This window comes from Hyperolius riggenbachi, chromosome 6 (genome assembly GCF_040937935.1).
Source record: "Hyperolius riggenbachi isolate aHypRig1 chromosome 6, aHypRig1.pri, whole genome shotgun sequence".
Lineage (NCBI taxonomy): Eukaryota > Metazoa > Chordata > Amphibia > Anura > Hyperoliidae > Hyperolius > Hyperolius riggenbachi.
Window position 1 is genome coordinate 301,942,872 of NC_090651.1, and position 27,057 is coordinate 301,969,928.

Here is a 27,057-nt window from a genome sequence, read left to right on the forward strand (position 1 = left end):
GCGTGTGTGCACTCACTGTCTGTGTACACACTACACGCACTCTATTTCCTTCTGATAACTGATTGATTATTGTAATTAGTTAGTTGTACTTACTGACTGTTACTACTTACTTACTTACTGTACTAGGGACACTCACTCAGTCACTGTTCATAGGCTAGCTCCTGCGCGTGTTTGCGCGTGCGTGCACTCACTGTCTGTAGTGTACACACACTAAATTTACTTGTGATTACTATTGATTATTGTAAGTTGTAACTGCTAGTTGTACTTCCTGACTGTTACTACTTACTTACTGTACTAGGGACACTCACTCAGTCACCTCACCCACCAACCCACTCCATTAAAGTACCCCACTTTTCACCCGCCCTTTTAAAAAACTTTTGTCTATACGCCCAAAACATCGAAGATGTCTGGAAGTGGCAGCCAGCGCGGTTTGGGCAAGGGGAAGGGCAGCAAGGGAATCAGGAGGAGAGGGAGCAGCATTGTGGCAAGCCGCGGGCGCGCCACCATGCACAGTTCCGCAGCAGCAGCAGCAGCGTCAGTGGCTAACATTCCTCCCATAGCCACTGGCCGTGGACGCCTTGGGCGCCGCCCAGCAGGAGCATCTGCAACTCACGCTGCAGAGACACAGCAGCAGCAGCGTGTAGCACCTGCTCCGATTTTCCTCCAGCCGGGTCGGAAACGTCCCATTGAGGAAAAGCATGCAGACACTGTGGTGCAACTCATGACGGAGGATGAGCAGCCCGCCATCAGCTCTGCATCTGAGGCCTCCACCCTCACCACCACCACCACCACCCCTGTTCGCAGCAGCCGCCCAGCAGGGTCTGGGGAGGAGGCCAGTTCACCGTCACTCGCCGACCTGTCATTCAGCAGTCTTTTGACCCCAGGCATCATGAGTAAATTGTCTGCTGTTGTTGGCGATCTTGAGGAGGAGATGCTGATGGGCACTTTGGGGGATGAGGGATTGGACAGCAAGACTGTGGCGACAGTCAAGCAGCCCATCCATGCATCAGGAGAGGAGTTTGGGGGGTCCTCATCCCAGCAGGACATGTTTCAGGAGGGGGAGGATGTTGATGACCCGGTGACAGACAGAGACTGGGTGCCACCACCTCCAGGGGATGTCGTCCTCAGCAGCTCTGAGGAGGAGGGGGAGGATGCTCTTGTGGGCCTTGCAAGGAGGCGCATCATTGCAAGCATTGGCAGCAGCAGTAGGCAGGTCCCACAGCCTGCTGGTGTCTCAGGCTCAGCAGCAGCAGCAGCAGCATCTGCCAGTACCACCACCAGCCGCACCCAAGCCCCCCAAGCCCCCCCCAAACCACCACAGGGAGACAGGCAGCAGCGCTTCCATGCCGTAGGGGGATGTTTCTGTCACCAATCTGGCGCTTTTTCACCATGCCCACAGTGTACAGCAAGTACGCCACTTGCAACCACTGTCAGCGGAAGTTGAGCAGAGGTGCAGACCCCTTAAAGTTCTGCACCAGCTCGCTCATCAACCACCTCGCTGCGAAACATTTCCACCAGCATCAGGAGTTCCAGAGGTTGAAGGCATCTGGTGCTGGCAGTGGCACCACACCCATCACTGCACAGCCTTCAGCAGCAGCAGCAACAGCAGCCACCCGCCCTCCTGCTCCTCCAGCAGCACCAGCAGGAGTGCGGAAACGCACTGCTCCTCCCCCCTCTGCAACTTCTGCCGCCGACACTGAGGCCTGTTCTGGCAGCCAGTCCTCAGTGGCCTCCTCCGCTGTGTCTGCTGATTCCCGTGCCAGCAAAAGGCCACGCCAGAGCCTTTTGAGCGAGTCCTTCCAGGGGGTGGTTAGGGCTCTGCCTCCCAGCAGCCGTCGCGTGCGGCAGCTGAACGGCTTGCTGGCACGGGCCATGTGCTCCCAACTCCTGCCGTACACGCTCGTGCAGGAGGGGAGCGACATTCGTGCGCTGCTTGCTTGCGCAGCCCCAGACTGGCAGCTCCCCAGCAGACACTTTTTCTCCCGCAAGGCCATTCCTGCACTGCACCGCTTTGTGATGGCCAATGTGGAGCGAGGGCTGGAGCACGCGGTTGGTGAAAGGGTCCACGTCACCATGGACTCCTGGAGCAGCCGCTTCGGGACAGGCCGCTACCTGTCCTTCACTGTCCACTGGGTCAGCTTGGTGGAAGGGGGTGAGGATGGGAGAGCAGCAGCGGGCACAGCAGCAGCAGCAACACAGTGGGTGGTGCCACCCCGCAGGGTCAGGGGAACTGCAGCAGGTTCCCCTGATCCTCTGCCATCCTCCAGCACACCTGGCCAAACCCCCCGCCTCAGCAGCAGCGTGAAGGCCCGCCACTGCCAAGCGCTGCTGCACTTGGTCAGCCTTGGGAAGACCAAGCTGACGGCAACCCATGTGTTGGCCAAACTCCAGGAGCAGGAGAGGATTTGGCTGACCCCCAGAGGCCTCAGAGTCGGAGAGGTGGTGGCCGACAATGGGGCCAATCTGGTTGCCGCAATAGACAGGGGAAACCTGACCCACATCCCCTGTCTTGCCCACGTGCTGAACCTGGTGGTGCAGAAGTTCTTGCGCACCTACCAGGGGATGGGCGAACTGCTGGAAACGGCAAGGAACGTTGTGCGTCACTTCCGGCGCTCGGCTGCAGCCTGTGCGAGCCTGGAAGACGTGCAAAAGGAGCTGGATCTGCCACGCCATCGGCTGATCCTTGACGTTCCGACTCGCTGGAACTCCACCCTGGCGATGTTGGAGCGTCTGGTTGAACAGAAGCGCGCTGTCAAACAGTACCTTGCCCTGGCCACTGTTTCCGCCGCTCAGAGAAGGGACAAGACCAGCAACATCCCGTCCATCGTCCCCGATGATGACTGGAGGCACATGCAGCAGGTGTGCTTAGTGCTGGCTCCCTTTCTGCAGGCCACTAACATGGTGAGCAGGGACCATGCTATGGTCTGCGAGTGGGTGACCCTGGTTTGTCTGCTGAACAGGGCCCTCGATGCTTTGCTGGAACAGGGAGCGGCAGCCTTGGACCAGCAGGAGCGGCAAGCAGCTGCACAGTCCACCTCTGAGGGGGAGGAGGAGGAGGACTTGGTGGAGGTCCCTGACCTTGCTGCTGATGAGGGGGATCAGCACAGTGCAGCTGAGTTGGTGCGGGGGTGGAGAGAGGATGAGGCTGACGAGGCAGAGGAGGAGGATGAGGACAGCAGCACTGCCGTCGATGTGCCAGCAGACGTGGCCCGCCTCTTCCCAATGGCAGCGCACATGCTGACGTGCCTGCGCAGAGACCCCAGGGTGATCCAGATGAAGCAGAGGGAGGACATCTGGATCAGCATGATGTTGGACCCACGCCTCAAGGGGAAGTTGAGCCAGTTCCTGCCGCCTGCAGGAGGAGACCCAGCGCAACAAATAAGGAGCTTGCAGCAGGCCCTTGTTGAGCGCTTGGAGGAAGCCTTCCCCCAGCCTTCCACCCCCACTGTCCAGCAGCCAGCACAGAGGCAGCAGCAGGTGCCTGCATCCAGCAGCAAGCGCCCCACAGACCTGCTGTCTCTCAGCCACGAGCTCTACAGGACTGTAGAGGCTCCGGCAGCAGTGACTAGAGAGGAGGTGCATGCAGCAGCATCCTCCACCGGTCACAGCCAGCGCCTGACCCGCATGGTGGCTGACTACATGGGGTCCTACAGCGGGCTTGACAGCGATGCCCCTGTTGATCCCATGGAGTATTGGGTCAAGCGCCTGGAGATCTGGAGCGAGCTGGCGCAGTACGCCCTGGAAGTGCTGTCCTGCCCCCCTTCCAGCGTGCTGTCCGAGCGCTGCTTCAGTGCAGCTGGTGGTGTGGTCACCGAGAAACGCTCACGTCTGTCTCACAAGTCTGTGGACAGACTGACGTTTCTCAAGATGAACCAGGCGTGGGTGGAAGGCGAGTTCCTGGCCCCTGTTGTCGGCGAGAGGGGGACATGAACTGGCTAAGAACCATCGTTAATGTGCCTTGCCACCCTTTACCACCTCCTGGCTCCTGCTCACTAAGCCAGCCTGGTTCACTTTGACTATTACGTCGCCTGCAGCCACACATTTTACACCTACAGTGGGCTGCTGTGTACTGCCCTTCTGCTGTCTGTCTGTGTTTCCCACTGCCAGGGTACACAGATTTACCTTCTGCTGCCACTCTGCCACCAGCTATTACGTCAAACAATAGCTATATATCTGTGTAATTTGTTTTACAAACAAAACCAAAAAACCATTAAAAAAAAAAAAAGGTTTAATTTTTCTGAGGTGCCCGGGTTGAAAACTGTGTTGTCCCAGTTGTGTATTGGACACGATGTGGGCTGCACGACCGCTGTCTGGGACCTCCTGTTGTGTTCATTTACGGCCTGGTATCACCGCTAGGTACCAGGGCTATTATGTCACGCTGCCTGCCTGCTGCCACACTCACACTACTCCTCCATTCCTCCTGCTGCTGCTGTCTGTCTGTGTTTCCCAACGCCAGGGTACACAGATTTACCTTCTGCTGCCACTCTGCCACCAGCTATTACGTCAAACAATAGCTGCTCACATTACTCCTCCATTCCTCCTGCTGCTGCTGCTGCTGTCTGTCTGTGTTTCCCAACGCCAGGGTACACAGATTTACCTTCTGCTGCCACTCTGCCACCAGCTATTACGTCAAAAAATAGCTATATCTGTGTAATTGGTTGTAAAACCAAAACTACAAAACCATAAAAAAAAAAAAAAAAAGTTTAATTTTTCTGAGGTGCCCGGGTTGAAAACTGTGTTGTCCCAGTTGTGTATTGGACACAATGTGGGCTGCACGACCGCTGTCTGGGACCTCCTGTTGTGTTCATTTACGGCCTGGTATCACCGCTAGGTACCAGGGCTATTATGTCACGCTGCCTGCCTGCTGCCACACTCACACTACTCCTCCATTCCTCCTGCTGCTGCTGTCTGTCTGTGTTTCCCAACGCCAGGGTACACAGATTTACCTTCTGCTGCCACTCTGCCACCAGCTATTACGTCAAACAATAGCTGCTCACATTACTCCTCCATTCCTCCTGCTGCTGCTGCTGCTGTCTGTCTGTCTGTGTTTCCCACTGCCAGGGTACACAGATTTACCTTCTGCTGCCACTCTGCCACCAGCTATTACGTCAAACAATAGCTATATATCTGTGTAATTTGTTTTACAAACAAAACCAAAAAACCATTAAAAAAAAAAAAAGGTTTAATTTTTCTGAGGTGCCCGGGTTGAAAACTGTGTTGTCCCAGTTGTGTATTGGACACGATGTGGGCTGCACGACCGCTGTCTGGGACCTCCTGTTGTGTTCATTTACGGCCTGGTATCACCGCTAGGTACCAGGGCTATTATGTCACGCTGCCTGCCTGCTGCCACACTCACACTACTCCTCCATTCCTCCTGCTGCTGCTGTCTGTCTGTGTTTCCCAACGCCAGGGTACACAGATTTACCTTCTGCTGCCACTCTGCCACCAGCTATTACGTCAAACAATAGCTGCTCACATTACTCCTCCATTCCTCCTGCTGCTGCTGCTGCTGTCTGTCTGTCTGTGTTTCCCAACGCCAGGGTACACAGATTTACCTTCTGCTGCCACTCTGCCACCAGCTATTACGTAAAAAAATAGCTATATCTGTGTAATTGGTTGTAAAACCAAAACTACAAAACCATTAAAAAAAAAAAAAAAAAGGTTTAATTTTTCTGAGGTGCCCGGGTTGAAAACTGTGTTGTCCCAGTTGTGTATTGGACACAATGTGGGCTGCACGACCGCTGTCTGGGACCTCCTGCCTGCTGTGTTTATTTACAGCCCTGGTATCACCGCTAGGTACCAGGGCTATTATGTCACGCTGCCTGCCTGCTGCCACACTCACACTACTCCTCCATTCCTCCTGCTGATGCTGCTGTCTGTCTGTGTTTCCCAACGCCAGGGTACACAGATTTACCTTCTGCTGCCACTCTGCCACCAGCTATTACGTCAAACAATAGCTGCTCACATTACTCCTCCATTCCTCCTGCTGCTGCTGTCTGTCTGTCTGTGTTTCCCAACGCCAGGGTACACAGATTTACCTTCTGCTGCCACTCTGCCACCAGCTATTACGTCAAAAAATAGCTATATCTGTGTAATTGGTTGTAAAACCAAAACTACAAAACCATAAAAAAAAAAAAAAAAAAGGTTTAATTTTTCTGAGGTGCCCGGGTTGAAAACTGTGTTGTCCCAGTTGTGTATTGGACACAATGTGGGCTGCACGACCGCTGTCTGGGACCTCCTGCCTGCTGTGTTTATTTACAGCCCTGGTATCACCGCTAGGTACCAGGGCTATTATGTCACGCTGCCTGCCTGCTGCCACACTCACACTACTCCTCCATTCCTCCTGCTGATGCTGCTGTCTGTCTGTGTTTCCCAACGCCAGGGTACACAGATTTACCTTCTGCTGCCACTCTGCCACCAGCTATTACGTCAAACAATAGCTGCTCACATTACTCCTCCATTCCTCCTGCTGCTGCTGCTGCTGTCTGTCTGTGTTTCCCAACGCCAGGGTACACAGATTTACCTTCTGCTGCCACTCTGCCACCAGCTATTACGTCAAACAATAGCTGCTCACATTACTCCTCCATTCCTCCTGCTGCTGCTGTCTGTCTGTCTGTGTTTCCCAACGCCAGGGTACACAGATTTACCTTCTGCTGCCACTCTGCCACCAGCTATTACGTCAAAAAATAGCTATATCTGTGTAATTGGTTGTAAAACGACCGCTGTCTGGGACCTCCTGCCTGCTGTGTTTATTTACAGCCCTGGTATCACCACTAGGTACCAGGGCTATTATGTCACGCTGCCTGCCTCATTGACTGCCTGCTGCCACACACTCATCCTCCTCCTCCTGCTGCTGAATTTACCTCCTGCTGTCTGTGTGTTTCCACTGCCAGGGAGCACATACAATGGCGCTTCCGACATGCGTGCGCCACCAGCTATTTGTTACGCTCAAAAATAGCTGCATTTCTTTAAAAAAAAAATTTGAAAAGAGAAATAAGTGAAGAAGAAGACGATATAGAAGAAGAAGAAGACGATATAGAAGAAGAAGAAGACGATATAGAAGAAGAAGAAGACGATATAGAAGAAGAAGAAGACGATATAGAAGAAGAAGAAGACGATATAGAAGAAGAAGAAGACGATATAGAAGAAGAAGAAGACGATATAGAAGAAGAAGAAGACGAAGACGAAGACGAAGAAGAAGACGAAGACGAAGACGAAGAAGAAGACGAAGACGAAGAAGAAGAAGATGGAGAAGAAGATGAAGATGGAGAAGAAGATGAAGATGGAGAAGAAGAAGAAGAAGAAGATGAAGAAGAAGAAGATGAAGATGAAGATGATGAAGAAGAAGAAGAAGATGAAGAAGATGAAGATGAAGAAGATGAAGAAGATGAAGAAGAAGATGATGAAGAAGAAGAAGAAGAAGATGAAGAAGATGAAGAAGAAGAAGATGAAGAAGATGAAGATGAAGAAGATGAAGAAGATGAAGAAGAAGAAGATGAAGATGATGAAGAAGAAGAAGATGAAGATGATGAAGAAGATGAAGAAGATGAAGAAGATGAAGAAGATGAAGAAGATGAAGATGATGAAGAAGATGAAGAAGATGAAGAAGTTGAAGATGAAGTAGATGTAGAAGAAGAAGAAGAAGAAGAAGAAAAGATGATGAAGAAGAAGATGAAGAAGAAGATGAAGAAGATGAAGAAAAAGAAGATGAAGAAGAAGAAGATGATGATGAAGAAGATGATGAAGAAGAAGAAGAAGAAGAAGACAATATAAAAGAAGAAGAAGATATAGAAGAAGATATAGAAGAAGAAGATATAGAAGAAGAAGATATAGAAGAAGAAGAAGAAGAAGAAGATATAGAAGATAAAGAAGAAGAAGAAGAAGTATATACAGTACTGAACAAATTTCTGGACACAACTTCTCTTTTCAACTTTTTTTTTTTAAAGGAACATCCCCACATAATCACTTGCTGTTGTTACTTGGAAAAAAAGAGGTTTCTTGCATCATTCACCCTCAAAACAAGTGTTGGAAGCTATTTAAGGCCATTTCGAATAGTCAGCTCGAATAATGAGCTCGAATACCGACTCGAATAGTGAGCTCGAATTCCGAGGTCGAATCGAATAGTAAAAATTATTCGACTCGAATATTCGACTGATCTCGAATAATTTACTATTCGAATTCGACCTAACTCGAATTTTGAAAAGGGGTATTTGAGCACCACTACTTTTAGCCAAAGCCCCTCAACAAGCATGTAGATCAGATGCTCTGACTGAAGTCTGACTGGATTATCTGCATGCTTGTTTCAGGTGTGTGATTTAGCCACTACTGCAGCCAAAGATCAGCAGGACTGCCAGGCAACTGGTATTGTTTGAAAGGAAACATCCATATTCCTCTCAGTTTAGGTTCCCTTTAAGTCAGCTGAGTCGGCCAATAACGACTCAACTGATAATTAGGCATGTGTACGGCAGCCCCCGACTGCCAACTTACGAGTGATTGGTGGATCTAGTCACCCCAGTGATGCAGATCCCTTGCAAATCCCATTGTTCGTGCCACTCCCCCACCCGCCATGTGACGTCACGCACGTGCCGCTTGTCACCCCTCCATCGTTGTCCCCACTACACAGCACATCATCAGCTACACAGCAGACACGGGTGTGTTCAGCGCGGCCCAGCGATGTCACCCAAGGGGATCAGGTTCTGATTCCCGATTGGCGACATCCATCAAAGGTAATAATAATTCAAACATTTGTATAACGCTTCTTCTGTCGGACTCAAAGCGCTCAAGAGCTGCAGCCACTAAGGGCGCACCCAAGAGGCCACCCTGCAGTGTTAGGGAGTCTTGCCTTGAACTCCTTACTGAATAGGTACTGACCCTAGCCAGTATTCATACTCTGGGCTCCCATGTCAAAGGCAGTGCCCTGAACCAGTACACTATTCAGCCACTTCAGGTGTGTATGCATCTTTACTTTAGTGTTATTCTAGACATGTATTTGGCTTTGTTTTTAGAAAACCCAGCCTATATTGGATGCGTTTCGCAGACGGGTGTAATCAGGGCCAGATTTACCATAAGGCACTGTAGGCAAGTGCCTACAGGCGCCTGATAATTGAAAGGCGACTCATTCCTCTCCTCGAGTGCCTCCCTCTATCCTTCCCTATGCAGAACTCCAAGAGGAGCATAAATAAAATGTTACTCACCCTGTTCTCAGTATTCCACTGACAAGGTCTCCCTTCAGTCGGGGGCACCTCTAGCTTCCCAATACCTGGGGCACCTCTAGCTACTTAGCAAAAGGCACAGTCAGTAGTAAGGGACACCTGTGGGTTGAAGTGTAGGGTGCCAGAACATCCGTGCCTATAGGCTCCTTTGATGTAAATCCAGGCCTGGGTGTAATAACTAATTATGGCCCCTTCCCTAAATAAAACTTTGATAGGGCCCCGGCCCACCCTACGTTCACACACTCTTCTCCAGTCTTCTGCATGAGCCCCTGTGGCTAGTAGGCCCATCTTCCAGGGGTCATATACCAGATGTGGCCACCAGAAAAGGAATCAGATGAAGTGGGGCCCTATGAGAGATAGCAGTTTTTGCCCTCCAGGTTTGCCTTCAGTTGATCCAGTTCTGGTGATAAATGTTTTGAAGTTCTGAGGAACTATGAAACTGGGAAATGAACATTTGAAATATTTGAACTACGTATTTTCCCTGAAACGACTCATTACATATTTCTCGGCTTGTCGTAAGCCAGGGCGGCTATTGGCTTTTAATTCAACTACTAACTGATGTAGAAGATATTTGGCTGCTCAGCGTATTCATTACTTTAATGAGATTCATATGACACCCACAGCTGCTTACATTCTTGTGCATATAAAGGGGGATGAAATACATTCTTTACGCAATTATTAACCCTTTGCAATCCTATGTTGGACTATGTATAGGCCCAGTGGTGGACATAGTACGACATAGGAAAACTAACTGTGGATATGTGGCGTTGTTGCTAGATAAAATCCAGCACAGAGTCAGACTAAGTCCAACACTTAAGTCCGCTGCCAGCACCATCCTCTGCCGCTGTGACACAAGATTGAAATATTACATGGGCACATTTACACTCACTGTTAGAGGTGCTCTTGCTAGATCTACTTCGGTACTATGTCAACCTATGTGAACCAAAGTGTTGGACAAAGTCTGACATTTAGTGTGGGGGTGTCCGATATGACGAGGTCACCATGGAACTCCAGTGACCGGAACGAAGAAAGACAGAAACCGACCAGGAGCACCAATAGCGTAGTATTTTCATGAAAGGGAAAATAAATCCACAATAATACTACTTACAAACACGTGTTTTTATTTAACCTCTGTTTAGAGCATGTGAGAAAACTGTCTCCATTCGGATGACTTGTCCTCTTCTGGACTCGGGTCGCACTCCAATCAAAAAGGTCCACTGGAGCTAATGAATATCGGTTGCAGGGATAACCCCTCAGAGGGGAGCTAGACTATACTGGGTGGGAGAAGGCGCCTCAATATGAGTGTAAACTACCAATTTGGGAGTTAATAAGAAACAGTCTTACCTCGATATTGAGGTTAAATAATAATTTATTGGACACTGAAAACAAAACGCATTTCTTGGGTTTTCACCCACTTCAGGTTAATAACAGTGTCTTTAATCTCGGTAGCATTGGTAAGGACATTGGTGAAGTTACCCTAATCAAAACTCCCCTTCTGTCATCTTTACTGGCAGAACATGGTCAGTTAGCTGATCCAGCGGCGTCTCACCCACCAGGCAGCTATAAATTCTTGCCTAGAGCGGCAGGAAGAGCCAGGAGCGCTGCTGAGTAGTGAGAGAAGAAATGCCTTTCGGCTCACTCAGGTATCAGTTTACTCTACAGCAGCGCCTGACTCCACTCATAACTGATTCACTGACTGATTCATTCAGTTCCTTCAGCTCAATGATTAAAAGAACCACAGTAATGAGTCAGTGAGAGAGAGCTCCGAGTACGGCATCAGCTCCTGAGTCCTGACTCTTCACTCTTAACTGATTCACCGATACATTCAGTTTCTCTCTCTGCTACTGGTAACTGCGTGGATGTAGAGACGGAGGCTGCCTTTTATTCAGTGATTTAGGGCTGGTCTGGTGTCTGGTGTATTCAGGTTTGTTGTTGTACAGCAATGTGAAACACTAGGCTAGCTGATAAAAGTGCAATTAGAGGGCAGGCAAGCTGGTAAATATACACAGCATGGTGCAGAGCTTGCCTGGAGGGTGGGAAAAAAATCTTTCTGGTCTCTCCCCATTGTTATAATGACTGCATGTGCAGATAAGGTGTTAAACAGGTTGAAAAGTTTTGACAGTCCCTAGACTCCAGGAGGGCTGCTTTCTGACTTGTGTGAGAGACTGACAGGGACAGCAGTCCTATTACCAGCAACTAGTCTCTGTGTAATGTGGGACTGCAATACAGATTAGCTCTCTGCTTCATCTCCTGCTATTCTCAGTCTCACTCCACTCCTCCTCTCTCTGGGCTAGTGCATGACAAAATCGCAATAGCAATCGCTAGCAATTTGCAAATGCGACTTGATAATTTGGGCTGAGGCTGCCATGATAACGGGCCTCAAGTCTATGTTTCCCCCCAGGCCAAAAGGTCCCAGTCCTCCCCTGGTAGCAGCATAGTGTACAGTATGTCTACTGTGGGCTGTGTGTGTATAGTGTGTGCGCGTGTGTGTGTGTATAGTGTACGTGTGTACCGTGTGTGTGAGTGTGTGCGGTGTGTGCGTGTATAGTGTGTGCGCGTGTATAGTGTGTGTGTGGGTATAGTGTGTGTGTGTACTGTGTGTGAGTGCATGCTGCAATAAGTATATTTTATGGTGAAACGCTCTGCTGCATTACAACTATTTTCTGGTGAACCCATGGCGTAATAAGTGTATTTTCTGATTTTCTGGTGAAACGCTGCTGTATTATGATTTTCGGGGGTCTTGGGGTGGGGTTTACCACGGGGGTGGAGGGCAATCACGGGAGGCGCCACAGGATTTCTCGCTTGAAGTGACAAAATGGCTAGAGACGCCCCTGAGCTGATCACTGGCACTTTACTCTACATTGGTGCTTGGCTATACACTGTAGCTGACATCTGGTGTTTAGCTATTGCATAGCCAGTGTCCACCTGATACAACTAGCGTCAACAAGCTAAGCTACATGTTACCAAAAATGTTAATTGTTTCTATGATGGCACCTGACTGAGCTGGCACTCCACCGAGCTTTTTTACCCTCCACCCCAAAGTCTCACAGTGTGAGCTGTTGGGTGCTCTGTTTTAATTGTTTTCTTTTTAAATGAAATCTGTTCTGCCAAGTTGCAATGCAAACACAGGTTATTATACTATTGCAGGTTCCTGGGATGTTGTCCTAGCAGCAGCAATGACATGTGGCCTGATGTTCTGCCAAGCTCTTCAATATCAGCTTCAAGGAATCGCTTTCAAGAAGACAGAGCCGTAACAGAAACAAGCATGCAGCTACAACACAAGCATAAAACCGTGTTCGTTGTAAGACTGGATCTGCACTGCCCTATCTATGACATGAGTTACGACTAAGGACCCGGTAGGGTCAGAAACGCATCAGCTTGCATGCTGCCATAATTTTGCTATTTTTTATGATGATACGATAAACGGATTTATGCTTTTATCTGACGAATGGAGTGCGGAGGATTTTTTTGGAAATTTGTACTGCACTACCATATAAACACATAAGAAAGAGACTACAAAGTATACACATGAGATTTTTTAGATACTTGTCAGGTTTAGCTTACGCATGTGGAACCTGACTAGAGTAGAATTGTATATCAAGCCCCTAGTCCATGGGGGAGTTAACTTAAAGCACCCTGTAAATAGTTCCAAGGTTAAAAACCCAAGTATGCAGCTGTTCATCCGTTGAGTACCACAACATGGCTTGGTAATAGTAAAAAAGATATGGAGGAAGCACTCCTGGTGTTTAAAAGTATAAAATAGATCCTCGTCTCTATGCAGAGAACGACTCACCTTAATAGATGTCTGGGAATGCCAATATTAACACTTCAGCATACAAGCATATTAGTGGATAAACCCCTATTGATCTGTCCTCGATTGTCCCGTCTGTGTGGAAACACCATCCAGGGATCCAATATGGAAGCTGTTGAAGAAGAGTCCTCAACCAGATTGTGATATTAGTAAATCACGGGCTGTTTATGCCAATAGGTAAGTCACAAACATTTATTGGACAAAAATACAATGCATGCAGTGGGCTGACGCGTTTCACAAGGGTCACCCTCGCTTCATCAGAGGCAGTTTGGCAATGATTAACTCCAACTAGTGTAGCACGGCCAAGGATTGTGCTGTGAGTGTAGAAGTTTGGCAGCAGATGGCCACATCAGAGTTTCCCAACCACACTTCCTGAGCTTCCTTTCTTATGAAGCAGCCAAGGCAGAGCTACGATCACTAGGAAGGGTTGTAACTTGTAGCAAGTGCAATGTGAAGCACACTTGAGACTGATAATGCATAATTTTGCCTTCAAATGATTTTGTGAAAATGTATACAATTTTGTGAAAACAACATTGAACTTTACTGTCACAATATCAGAGTTCCTTGATGGAACTAACTAGCATGCTGATAAATAAGAAACACAGAGAGCCCAATATAGTGCAGTATGTATTGGAAACCGGGGATAAATGTAAGTGTGAGATGAATATACTCACAAACATGGTTTACCTCTTAGGCAACCACTGTAGATGCAGGTGAGGGGATAAGACCTGTCCTCACTCAGGATTAAGTCGCTCTCTGTAAATCAGAAAAGTGGGGGTAGGTCACCCCTCCACCAGTGGACACAGTATTATCGTAAGAGAACAGAGGGGCCAGCAGGATAAAAGGTAATACAAATTTTTAAATTTGCTGGGAGGCAGTGGTGGACTAAAGGTTCGTATACACGTCCGATAAAGATCGTTCGTTACGAACGATTCGTGACGTTTACACAATATTCAAATTAGACCGAAAAGATCGTTCGTAATGAACGATTGTGTACACATATATATAAGTATAAAGTACTGAACGACGAACGATAAAAAAATGCGTGCGCAAACGGAAGTGACATTATGACAGGCAATAAGAACATGCGTACTACTCCACAGATAATCATTATCGGACGATCTTTGTACACACTGCAACGATTATCTTTCGAAAAAAATCCGCCAGGCTGGATCGGTCGGATTGAGCGATAACTGTCCTTATCGTCCAAAAAAACGATCGTTGGAAAATTTGGAACGCGCGATTATCGGTCCGATTGTCGTTATCGTTCGTTTTCGAACGATCGTTATCGTACGTGTGTACTCAGCTTTACCTCTGGAAAGCAGACTCAAAATACTGCCTGAATTAAACAAATACATTTATTATTAGTACCCCAAAAGATGCAACACGTTTCGCAGGCACAGCCCGCTTCATCAGGCAATAAGATAGGGGACAAACAGTAGCTCGTCAGTAGCACGAATAGCGCCTCTGTGAGGACATACTTCACAGAGGCGCTATTCGTGCTACTGACGAGCTACTGTTTGTCCCCTATCTTATTGCCTGATGAAGTGGGCTGTGCCTGCAAAACGAGTTGCATCTTTTGGGGTACCAATAATAAATGTATTTGTTTAATTCAGGCAGTATTTTGAGTCTGCTTTCCGGAGGTAAGTCCACCACTGCCTCCCAGCAAATTTTAAATTTTTTATTACCCTATATCCTGCTGGCGCCTCTGTTCTCTTACGATAACTAGCATGCTGAATTGTTATGCAATGTTGGAACATGCCTGTACACAAACTAGATTCTTGGCCGGGATGGTCATGAACAGCGGCCTCAGCCAATTATCATCTAGCGTGTATACATAGCTTAAAGCATACCTCACAACCTTCTGAGGTAAGAAAGACACACCCCTGTCACATGCCTTTAAGACACACCCCTGTCAACCTCCAGCCACATCCCTAGTCACGCATACCACTATTAATTCATAAGCAAAAGACATGGTTTTATAATTCAAAACAACTGGATCTTTTAACCATCAGTTTTTCCGAACTTGTTAAAGACAACAATGCACAGAGATATCGGGAGCCTGAGCACGTTATAACGTAATCATAATGGGAAGCTGTAAAGGCTCGTACACACGTGCAACTTATCTGCACGATCAACCAAACGACATGACCGACCGTATCACCAAGTGATTGTACCATATGGCCGCATCCAAAACAAGTTCAAACTACTTGTACACATGCAGTCAACTGACCGATATCCAGACCAAAAGTCGTTTAGTTGAATCGCCTGTTGGATCGGCCAAACCACCTATTACCAGTCGCTCATCAAGTAATTTGTTACACGCTCACACGCCCAACTATCGTTGAACAGAACAGACCAAATTTGGGCGATAGTTGGGCGGAATAGTTGCATATGTGTACAAGCCTTAAAGAAACTCTGTAACAAAAATGTCATCGCTTTTTCTACTTTCCTACAAGTTCCTAAAGCTATTCTAATGTGCTCTGGCTTACTGCAGCACTTTCTACTATCACCGTCTCTGTAATAAATCATCTTACTTTTCCCCTGTCGGATTTGTCGCCCTGTGTCTGGAAGGCTGCCAACTCTTCGGTGTTGTTGATCTGTTATGCACGCCCCCCCCCCCCTTCATGCCCCTCTATGCACACTTCTGTGTGTGTTATTCAGATTAGGCAGCCTCTCTGCTCTCTTGTCAGTGAGAGAAGAGAGCTGCCTTTTACAAGCTGGATACATTGTCCTCTGTTAGGCTGTGAAAGGAGCTGAGCTGTCACATACTGAGGAATTACAGGAAGAAACAATCTGCCTGTCACTCTTCAGTGGATGATAGCTGCAGGGGGGAAGGTAAACACACAAATGATCTCTTGAGATTCAAAAGGAAGGCAGTATACAGCCTGCTTGTGTATGGATGTATTTTCTATGTGTGGACATACTGTACATCAACCTACTTCCGGTTTTGGTGGTCATTTTGTTTGTTTATAAACAAACTTTTAAAAACTGTTTTTGACTACTTTTAATGCAGCAGGAAGCAGCGCAATTGTGACAGAGGGGAAAGGAGATGTCCCCTAATGCACTGGTATGTTTACTTTTGTGCGATTTTAACAATACAGATTCTCTTCAAGGTATATAGAGATTACTCACAAATGTGGGTTGCTGAAAGAAGCAACCACTCATAGAAGCAAGTGGGGAAGTACCATCCCCACTTGGCCTTGAGTCAGGTGAAGGTCACAGCTCCAATACAACATATTAACTTTGGTAATCATAAAGTTAACCCCTGAACTGGGTGGTTAGGAATAGATACTATGTTTGAACTTAACGCATTAATCTTCTTCTAGAAGATAGGATGTCCTACTACTCATTTGTTGTTTTTAGAATATTTTTGGGTGTCCCCAGTCACTGTACGTAGTATCATTAGTTTTTCTTCATTTTAACATTTAAAACAAGAAATGTATCAATTGTGACAAATGAGGAAGAAATGGGGACAGGGGGATTTGATTCCCAAAGAATGACTGTCCCCTGAATGGCTCAGTCAGGGACTTTACCGGGGCAGACTGCTGGAGAACGGAGCAGACCGGATGGACACGGAGGAGGTGAAGGACTACAAGGGGCTGGAAGAAGCCCCAGGTAAGTATAAGTCCTTGTGATATGTTTGCCCGAGGTCCAAGGCAGCTGATAACAACCACCTCTGCTGCGATATATATATATATATATATATATATATATATATATATATATATATATATATATATATATATATATATATATATAAAAATTTGACTCAGCCGGGCGCTGGCCAAGAGTATTGATCTTCTTATTCACCCTGGCTGCAGCATGTTGCTCCTCGTGCCAACTCCCCCTCCTCACCACATATCCACAGAATCTGTCACTAGACTAGAGGCTAGCAACACATATGTACAGTGTCAGGCCTGCACTGTTGCTTGAAGTCTCCACTTGCCTCGTACGCGTCTACGGGGCTTTAAGAATGACAGTAACTTGGCCTTAATCATTCCTAAGGTGGTAAAGCAACATAGACAATCAGGGCCGGTTCAAGTAACAATTGGGCCCTATGGCAAAATTAGCCTGGGGGCCCCCCAACAGACACCCCTGCACCAAAAAGCGTCATTAGAGGCCCTTTGTTGCAGCCAAACTTCCATCCTGGGCCCCTGAGCTGGCTGCTGACACTCCCCCAATAACCTCACAACTTAAAAGACTCTGCAGAGTCCCTGGGGAGCAACAGTTAAGATGGGAGAGTGACAACTTGGGGGCCCCTACAGGCTCTGGGGCAATTGCCCATTTTTTCCTATGGTAGCTCTGGCCCTGTAGACAATAAATACAGCCCTGTTTATAAGCACATGGTGTCACTGTCATTACTTTATGCAAGTCAATGGCAGCGATGATAAGTAGATGTGAGATGAAAGTAATAAGCGGATTTATGATAAAAGTTCTAGGTGGAGTAACTGGCAAGATTAAAGAGTAATACTATCATGGGAGAGAGACCGGAAAAAGGCTGTTTGTCCCTTTATGTGACAGTTTTATACACTAGTAATCCCTGGGCGCACATTACAGTAGCTTTCAAAACTCATTTTACTGGCAAAGATTCCTGGGGTCATGTTACAATGCGACACTGATACATGAAGCCAGTTACAGTGCATTCTTCACCACTCCAGCATTTATCCATACATCTGCCACAGTGCCGGGATGGAAAGCTGTGCAGGAAGCTGACTTTGTTGACTAGGGCTGTGGTTGTTTGAGTCACGATCAGGATTTTTAGACAACAGGGACTAACAGCAGTGTACAGTAATGAGAAGTCTAAAACCCTTAGACCCCTTTTACACTTAATTTGTTTAGATAGTTTACACAGCAAATCTAGCTGCAAACAGCTTCAATAGAATATGATTATTTCCTACTGTGATACAATGACAGCAGCCATGTTGTTTGTAAAAATTACACACAGCGGGCTTGATTCACAAAGCGGTGCTAACCTACTTAGCGCGTCTAAAGTCTTTAGATGTGCTAACCAGGGTGCCAAGTAGGTTAGCACCGGATTTCTCAATCAGATTGCGCGCAAAGTTTTGCGCACAAAGTTTTACGCACGCAAAGTCCTATGCGAGCGCTAAGTCCCATAGGCTTTAATGGGCACTTCGCACGGAGCGTGTAAAGTTTTGCGCGAAAAGCTCGTTTAGACGTGCTAAGGGGGTTTTCACAGGCGTGCTAACAGTTAGCACCGCTTTGTGAATCAAGTCCAGCAAGCTTATCTGCATCTTCAGCACTCAGCCTGTGAAAAAAACCTGATCCCCCCTCCTTCTCCCTCCTCCCCTCTGCCTCTGAAATCTCTGGCTAGTAATACCTCCCCCTCCTCCTGCCCAGACTGAGCTTCCATGAGCCCTTGCTACTGTCTGAAAATGCCAAGGTTCTTTGAAATGCTGTGGGTGAGGCTCGTTTAGTTTATAGGGAATTAGAGTATTAAAACCAAAACAAAACAGTATTTGGCTTGAGAAATGACCCATAAACGATAGAAAAGGAACACGATTATGCAATGAGTAAAAGTTTATCTCGGATCCACTTTAATCAGTTGCTCTCAGTTATAACTGAAAGGACAACTGATTTTCAAAGTAATCTTCATGTTTTCTTATGGCTCATTTCACACTATATGCGTTTTAACTAAAAGATTTTTCATAATGCATTGCTATGGAGAAGAAAACAAAAAAAGGCGTACCAACTGATTAAGTGTAAACGGGGCCTTGGTACCCTCGGCCAGATGGATCGGGGATCTCTGCAGAAGAACGATCATTCTCCAATCCATCCGAATCTGCAAGAGTAGTTTCCACTGTCATAAATGAACAATCGTTTACACAATCGCGGCAAAAAGTAAATGAGGTTCGGAACGATCCTCTGTGATTTAAGCCAACATGACGTCACACATGCACCTACTTTACGCTGGCAACCACATGGGGCACGCGTATGTGAGGCAGTGTGGAGACAGAGCCAGCGGTGGATGCCAACAGATAAAGTATAAGCACATGGGGCAGATTTTACACTAGGGGACAGCACAGATCTGAGTAAAAATGGATGCATGTATGGCCAGTTTTAGCCTCGTTTTCTACTATGCAGAATGTGCTGACTGCAGGGAATATGGCACAACCTGTCCTGGATGGACTGCTGCCCTCTGATTAGTCACTGCTGAGGTTTTACTATGGCTAAACAAAACCACAATGTCCTCTATCTGCTAAAGGCTGCATTCTAGATAATATTCACTGCTGATTAACTACAAAGGCATTAGATTAGCTCCTGGAACCAGCAAAGCCTCTTATCTGCAGATGAAGGATGAATGGCATGTCTGACAGGATGTACAATGGAACAAAAAATAATCATAAATTCAATGCAATATACCCTGTTCCTCCTATCTGTACAGCAGTCTTTGCTTAAAATCTGCAAACTTAGCAAATGGTTCTGATTAGAGAGTATCACATTGCTACCAACTGTCCCTGTTTTGAAGGGACAGTCATGGTTCCCCTGTTCCTCTTTCTTTCTCGGTTCTCTTCCATTTAAGGCTCATACACACGGGGTACGGCCGTCGCCGCAACCACGTGGCACGCGCGTGTTGCGGCGACGGTTAGCCCGTGTGTATGACGCGAGCGCACCAAACTGTCGCCCGTCGGAGCTGTCGCCAGGCGATTGACATGTTCAATCGCCGGCTACAGCTGTCGCCGCAACCTCGCCGGAACTGTCGCTAGTCCCGCATGTGTATGCGGGCTAGCGACAGCAACCCACACGCAGCACACGGAGCTTCCGGCGGGGGGGGAGGAACCTCGGCGACAGCTTCCGCCGCATCGCTAATCCCTCTGCTGCCGTGTGGATGCAGAGGGACTTGGCGACGAGCTGTCGCCGAGCTGTCGCGCACACGCTCCCGTGTGCTAGCGACAGCTACAATTGTCCCCCCTTGTGTACTTAGCTTTAGAGTGGGATTAAGCTCCATATTAACTGACAAACAAAATAAAATTAACCATCAAGTACAGAAAAAAACCTTAAAGAGAGACTGAAGTGTAATAAAATCCACGTTTTTACCTTCTAGTTATGTCTAGCAATATTAGGAGTCTTGAAATGTCGCATTCCCGTGGCTGAACAAGGGCTTCATACCCCCAAAATACCCAGGGTAAAAATGGGGGAGCGCTTCCTGTAAGAGGCAGAGCTCAGCGCTGTATCTCTGCCGCTACTAGAGTGAATCTGCGCTAATCGCCACCTCTCCCCACCCCTCTCAGTCTTCTTTCCCAGAGAGGGGCGGGAGAGAAGCGGAGATCCGCGCAGATTGACTCCTGTAGAGACAGAGCTGCAGCGTTCAGCTCTGCCTCCCGGGGCAGTAAAATCCATGACTTTGAAAGTCATGGATGTTTGCCCCGGGATTTAGGGGTATGAAGCCCTTGTTCAGCTGCGGGAATGCGGCGTTTCAGAACTCCTAATATTGCTAAACATAACTAGCCATATATCTAGCGATGATGGGCAGATTCAACCAAGAGACAAATCTCTCTCTGATTGAATCTGATTAGAGAGAGATCTGTCTGCTGTCTGATTGGCCTTGTAACACTGCATCCGCTGCCTCACCAGCACAACACTTTCCCCCCTAATGTCAAATGTGCCCACCCGGTGCACTTTACTTCACCTGTCCGTGATTAATGCTGACCCCGGGCTCCCTCTGCCATCGGCATACGTAAACCCCATGTGGTTGCCAACTTGAACTCAGAGCTTTCTCTCAGTTCTAAAAGATAAGCAACAGCATAAGAACCTTTAAAAAAAACATTTCCTTGTTACAGCTTATAGAGCTCCTACAGACATGCTGCAGTGTAGTTACTTCCTGGTTTGCTGGGAGCACAGAAAGGGTTAGCCTCCTGTGTATATATATTAGCTCACAACTCGGCAGACTTAGCAGACAGTTGTAAGCTCAAATTACACTTGCTCATTAGTTGCTAAAAAGGGAGAATTAGACAGTCGGTTCTCTATAAACACACACAGGGTGGACTAATTTCTCTGTTTTCCATCTCTCCTGTGCCAGAGTTCAGGTCCCCTTAAATTGTGTCCTGTGAAAAAAGGACGGATATAGAGAGAACCAAAATAATGGATTTAATGCATAAACCCTATTATTTTGTCTCAGAAGCACATAATGCAATCAAAATTTACTTAACAGACAATCCTGAGAATAAGAGAGAGCATTAAACACCATCGCTCTGGGAAGAACATGAACACATGGTAAATTGTTAAAACAGGAAGCCAGGATCAAAGGAGATAATGAAGCCCATATAAACAAAACAATCACTCAAAGCTCTTCATTAAATGCTCACACAAACAAACAATATTTGGCCTAAAAAGGATTAGATGAGGCCATGGAGCGATGACAGAAATTAGATGGCTGGGGAGCTAAAAAAAATTTTGGTCTGCTCAAAAATCTTTCACTATTATGGAGATAAAGCAGGGAAACATTTGGCAAGAGCCCCTAGGAAAAAAGCTACTGTGGTATTTTGGTAAAGCTATCAGAAATAAAGCTTTCATACTTGGCCAGCAAGCGGTCCAAGAACCAATGTGTACAACTACCTCCTAACATCAGTTAAAGCAGCGTTTTTCAACCGCTGTGCCGCGGCACACTAGTGTGCCACGGGATGTTTCCTGGTGTGCCAGGCAGGTCTGGCCTCTCGCCAGACCTGTTCCTACTGTAGGGTGCAGGAGGGGGGAAGCAGTGCTAGAAGGAGGGGCAGTGGAGGCAGCAGTGGGGAGGGGGGAAATACCCCCCCCCCTCCCTCACCTGGGACCCCTCCTTCTGCCTCTCTCCCCCTCCATTTAGCGGTGGCAAGTGCGGGCTCGGCGGCGGGGAGGCATGCAGAGAATTACTCACCACTTCCGCGTTCCAAGCGCCGGCAGCGTCATGTCGTCAGATCTCCGCCTTCAATGCCGCCCACTGTGCTTCCTGATTAGCGGAAGCACAGTGGGCGGCATTGAAGGCGGAGATCTGTGACGACATGACGCTGCCGGCTCTTGGAACGTGGCGTGGTGAGTAATTCTGCGCATGTCTCCTCGCCGCCGAGCCCGCACTTGCCACCGCTAAATGGAGGGGGAGAGAGGCAGAAGGAGGGGTCCCACTGCTGCCTCCACTGCCCCTCCTTCTAGCGCTGCTTCCCCCCTCCTGGGCATCTATACTGGGGGGGAACTGTACTAGCTATACTGGGGGCAACTAAACTAGCTATACTGGGGGCAACTAAACCACCTACACTGGGGGCAACTAAACTAGCTATACTGGGGGCAACTAAACTACCTACACTGGGGGCAACTAAACTAGCTATACTGGGGGCAACTAAACTAGCTATACTGGGGGCAACTATACTAGCTATACTGGGCACTATACTAACTATACCGGACACTTTACTGGCTATACTGGGGCACTACCTACCCATACTGGGCACTATACAGGGGCACTACCTATCCATACTGGGACTATACTAGCTATACTGGGGCACTATACTGGGGTAACTATACTAACCATACTGGGACAACTAAACTCCCTATACTGGGGCAACTATGCTAGCTATGCAGCCGCACCCCAGCCCCCATAGCCTGCTGCGCACGGCACTGTCCACTAGGTCGCGCAAACACCCGCGTGCGCCCAGTGAGTGGGGAGGTCAGGCGGAGATCATTGGAGGACCGGAGGGGAAGGGCAGGTATATATCTGTTGATGAGCTCAGAAATGTAGGTTGGGCAGGTCTTGTGCACAGATTTGTAGGTAAGGCACAAAACCTTAAAACTGATCCTGAAGCTGATAGGGAGCCAGTGTAGGGCTTTGCAGAGGGGAGAAGTGGAAGCAGAGTGGTGGGAAAGTCTGATGAGTCTAGCTGCTGCATTCATGACTGATTGAAGGGGTTCAATGCATTTTAAGGGGAGGCCAGATAGTACGGCATTGCAGTAGTCAAGGGGGGAGATGAGGAGGGCATGGATGAGAAGCTTGGTAGTGTCTGGGGATTATGATAAAATGAGGACCCTACAAGAGAGAGCTGGGACCCCTCAAAACCCAGAGCCCCAACGCGACAACGGGCGTCACAGGGGTTATTGTTACGCCCCTATCCACCTGCCAGCTCAATATTTAAAGGAAACCAGAGATGGACGCTTTTGCACAAAATAAACATATTCCCCGATAGATTTTACAAAATAAATAAATACTATACCTGGTATTTTCGCCACATTGGTGTGCTGTTTTTTTGTGTTTTTTTTGTTTTGTTTTTACTTTAAATACACGCAAAACACAGTTCATCAGAAAAGCATATAATTTAGTGGGCTTTGTGCAAAATGAAATCACCATTTCTAAAACCTCATATGACTAACCAATATAGATAAAAAAAAGTGTTTTTCAATATACCCTTACATTAGCAGCTCCTCCCATCTCATCACAGCTCTCTGTGATGCTGTGAATATACAGAACAGAAAAGTATAGCTAGAAGGGGGCAGGCTTGGGCTTGAAAAGTCATCAGAGAAGACAAACTCAGCTATAATGATTCCTGAGCAAAGCCAGACTGAATGCTCAGTCGGGGATTTTATCAGGGCTGATAACAAGCAGGCTGAGCAGTGCAGGATGAAACAGAACAGGGTAGGTGTTTTCTCTAATGTTCCCACGGATATACAGTGGCTTGCAAAAGTATTCGGCCCCCTTGAAGTTTTCCACATTTTGTCACATTACTGCCACAAACATGAATAAACAAAAGTGGTGTACACATGAGAAGTGGAACGAAAATCATACATGATTCCAAACATTTTTTTACAAATCAATAACTGCAAAGTGGGGTGTGCGTAATTATTCAGCCCCCTGAGTCAATACGTTGTAGAACCACCTTTTTTGCTGCAATTACAGCTGCCAGTTTTTTAGGGTATGTCTCTACCAGCTTTGCACATCTTGAGACTGAAATCCTTGCCCATTCTTCTTCGCAAAACAGCTCCAACTCAGTCAGATTAGATGGACAGCGTTTGTGAACAGCAGTTTTCAGATCTTGCCACAGATTCTCGATTGGACTTAGATCTGGGCTTTGACTGGGCCATTCTAACACATGAATAGGTTTTGTTTTAAACCATTCCATTGTTGCCCTGGCTTTATGTTTAGGGTCGTTGTCCTGCTGGAAGGTGAACCTCCGCCCCAGTGTCAAGTCTTTTGCAGACTCCAAGAGATTTTCTTCCAAGATTTCCCTGTATTTGGCTCCATCCATCTTCCCATCAACTCTGACCAGCTTCCCAGTCCCTGCTGAAGAGAAGCAACCACAGAGCATGATGCTGCCACCACCATATTTGACAGTGGGGATGGTGTGTTCAGGGTGATGTGCAGTGTTAGTTTTCCGCCACACAGTGTTTTGCATTTTGGCCAAAAAGTTCCATTTTGGTCTCATCTGACGAGCACCTTCCACATGTTTGCTGTGTCTCCCACATGCCTTGTAGCAAACTGCAAACGGGACTTCTTATGCTTTTCTGTTAACAATGGCTTTCTTCTTGTCACTCTTCCATAAAGGCCAACTTTGTGCAGTGCACGACTAATAGTTGTCCCATAGACAGATTCCCCCACCTGAACTGTAGATCTCTGCAGCTCGTCCAGAGTCACCATGGGCCTCTTGACTGCATTTCTGATTAGTGTTGGGCGAACACCTGGATGTTCGGGTTCGGGAAAGTTCGCCGAACATGGCCGCAATGTTCGGCATGTTCGGGCCGAACCCCGAACTCCCCGAACATCCCGCTTTTGGGGGCCCTATGGGGTCGCAGGCATAAGGGGGGAGCATGCCCCGATCGCGGGGGGGGGTCGGAAATTCTCCCCAGCCCCTCCGCTAGCGCTCCCCCCTCTGCCCGCTTCCCCATACAAAAGTACGGTACTACTGCTGAACCGCCCGCTGCCCGGCCTCCCTCAACGCGTCACTCTCCGGACTCCTCCTCCTCAGTCACTCACTTCACAGTGCCGCCCACTGCCAGCCACCCACTACCACCGGACCGGTACTTCCTGAAACTTTTGTATGGGGAAGCGGGCAGAGGGGGGAGCGCTAGCGGAGGGGGTGGGGGGAATTTCCGACCCCCCCCCCGCGATCGGGGCATGCTCCCCCTTATGCCTGCGACCCCATAGGGGGGCAGTATTCGGCCGAACAGGGACCTGTTCGGCCGAACAGGGGCCCTGTTCGGGCCTGTTCGGCGGCCAATTAGTAGTTCGGGGCGAACCCAAACTTAAAAGGCCGAACACCATCAGGTGTTCGGCCGAACTCGAACATCACCCGAACAGGGTGATGTTCTGCAGAACCCGAACAGTGGCGAACACTGTTCGCCCAACACTATTTCTGATCAGCGCTCTCCTTGTTCGGCCTGTGAGTTTAGGTGGACAGCCTTGTCTTGGTAGGTTTACAGTTGTGCCATACTCCTTACATTTCGAAATGATCTCTTGAACAGTGCTCCGTGGGATGTTCAAGGCTTTGGAAATCTTTTTGTAGCCTAAGCCTGCTTTAAATTTCTCAATAACTTTATCCCTGACCTGTCTGGTGTGTTCTTTGGACTTCATGGTGTTGTTGCTCCCAATATTCTCTTAGACAACCTCTGAGGCCGTCACAGAGCAGCTGTATTTGTACTGACATTAGATTACACAAAGGTGCACTTTATTTAGCCATTAGCACTCATCAGGCAATGTCTACTGGCAACTAACTGCACTCAGACCAAACGGGGCTGAATAATTACGCACACCCCACTTTGCAGTTATTTTATTGTAAAAAATGTTTGGAATCATGTATAATTTTCGTTCCACTACTCACATGTACACCACTTTGTATTGGTCTTTCACATGGAATTCCAATAAAAATGATTCATGTTTGTGGCAGTAATGTGACAAAATGTGGAAAACTTCAAGGGGGCCGAATACTTTTGCAAGTCACTGTATATGGTGAAATACGTGAGGTGCTTCGTCTCTGGTTCACTTTAAGAGACTTTTTATTGCTAACAAAATTTCTGAGTTTTCCCCACAACTGACTAGTCTAGAGTAGACCAAGTAGGATTTGTCCCAGGACAGGAAAATTGATATACATAGAAATGAACCTACCAGCATACCAAAAAGATCTGTTTAAATGAAATTATGAATTGTGGCTTTCCACAGTCCTTTTAGATCCTACCCAATAGCAAAAAAAAAACCTGTAGCATTAAGTTGTAAAATACTTACATATAAAAGTACATGTATCCCCAAGTAAAATGCACTATGTTGCTGTCTCTTATAGTAGGTACTGAAAATCTGACAGGTCTGTCAGGTTTTGGACTAGTCCATCTCCGCATGGGGGAGTTATTTATTTACGAAAGTACTTTCTGAACTGCAGTTGTTCATTCCAACTGACAAAATAGTACACAGACATGTAGGAAAGCTGGCCAACATATTTGTTTAGACATTTTCCAGGCTTTTGTAAAGAATAAAGGGAATACTAATTTATAATCATTGTTTCCCAGATACTAGTCACAACCAGGCAGTCAATAGTCAACAATTAGAGAATTAATGATCTACCGAACTTATAACTCAAGATGAGCCTGGAATACTTACAGGAAATGGAACTCACATTTATAAGACTAACCAAATTTTAAAATAATCCACAACATAGAGATATAGACTTCCCTACCACATATGGTATATACGTTTAGACCGGTCTCTGCATACTATAAATAATATATATTGTTTACTTAAGAATGGCATCTCAGGGTTTCTAGTTCTCCTTTATACATGCTTCAGGGTACAAGGAATGTTCAATTTGATTGGATTTATTTGTTTGGATTTCTTTGTTCCTTCTCTTTCTGCTATTTTCTTCAGCTGCATAAGACATATACCTGTAAATTGGTCAACTTTAATATAACATAATAGCAATTACTACCTTTTAGATTCTACCAATACTCAGAGGCGCCTGGTGCACCAGGCAGACCAGGCGGAGTGCTGTGCGGGGGGAGGTGCTGCCGTGCTGGGGGGGGCACACCATGCACACCATAGACGCTGTGGCAGTTCACTGGCCGCAGCCCACC